Genomic DNA, 1,431 nt, shown 5'->3' on the forward strand with positions numbered 1-1,431 from the left:
GTTGAGGAAATGTATTGAATAAAGTATGTGAGAGAACACATCGTGACATAGTGGTGTCCGATTATGACACCCGGATCTCCTAAACCATCTCAAAGGTTTTGGAGTTAACTTGGGTTTTAAGAAACCCAATATTTTTATGTTTGGATGCTTCCGAATATATGTGATTGTTGAGGAAATGTATTGAATATTGTATGTGTGAGAGAGAACATCGTGACACAGTGGTGTCCGAATATGACACTCGGATCTCCTAAACTATCTCAAAGGTTTTGGAGTTAACTTGGGTTTTAAGAAACCCAATATTTTTATGTTTGGATGTTTTTGAAGATATATGATTGTTGAGGAAATGTATTGAATATTTTATGTGAGAGAGAACACATCGTGACATAGTGGTGTCCGAATATGACACCCGGATCTCCTAAACCATCTCAAAGGTTTTGGAGTTAACTTGGGTTTTAAGAAAACCAAGATTTTGTATGTTTGAATATTTTGAATATATATGATTGTTGATGAAATGTGTTGAATATTGTTGGAAACTTTTCTGAGTGCAAGTGTTTGAAAAACTAAGTTTAAATGTGTTTCGGTTGTCGAAAAGGGCAAAAATAGTGGCAAAAACAGGTATTTTGTCCAAGGGGCGAGGGACTGTGCGAGGGGAAGTTTTGGTTCTGGATACCCCTCGCCCGAGCGACAAGTTCTCGCTTGGGCGAGCAAGCCTCGCCCGAGCTAGCACGGGACTCGCTTAGGCGAAAAAAGCCCAGGAATACGATGAAATTCGGGAATTCCCTCGCTTGGGCGAGAGATTTCTCGCCCAAGCGAGCAAAAGTTTCGCTCGGGCCGAAAAAAAAAATTTTAAAAAGAAAAAAAAATCAAGATTTTGATGATGTCTCGCTTGGGCGAGGTAGGCTTAAGTTTATTTGAGATTTAAAGATAAATTGTCGCTTAGGCGAGAGGGCCTCGCTTAAGCGAGAGATGCCCAGTTTTAAAATGGTATTGTTGATTGAATTTTCGCTTGAGCGAAGNTGAGCGAAGGGTCCTCGCTTGGGCGAGAGACAGTAATTGTGTTTGACTATTTGGATTGATTGGTTGAGTATGTAATAACCCTAGTATGGGTATGTGATAAAAACTATTTTGGTATAACACCGTAATTGAAATAAAAAGTAAAGTATTCAAGGTGTTGGAATTAAATAGTCAAATTCAGAAATTTATTTTAAAGAAAGAAATCCGAAAATGATATATGATTTAGGGCGATGCCCAGAAAGGGATACGTGATACCACGGAGCGAGATCGTCTGACCGTAAGTGGCTTGGTCTGGGACCGTCTAGGGTGATTCAACGATGGTCGTGGTGGTAGGGACGTTACCCTTTGAGTTATGATGTTGTGAACAATGCGACAAACCCGGGTAGGGTGTGTTGTGATATAAAGGTTGTGGAATGA

This window comes from Lupinus angustifolius, chromosome LG17, assembly GCF_001865875.1.
Source record: "Lupinus angustifolius cultivar Tanjil chromosome LG17, LupAngTanjil_v1.0, whole genome shotgun sequence".
In the NCBI taxonomy this organism is placed as follows: domain Eukaryota; kingdom Viridiplantae; phylum Streptophyta; class Magnoliopsida; order Fabales; family Fabaceae; genus Lupinus; species Lupinus angustifolius.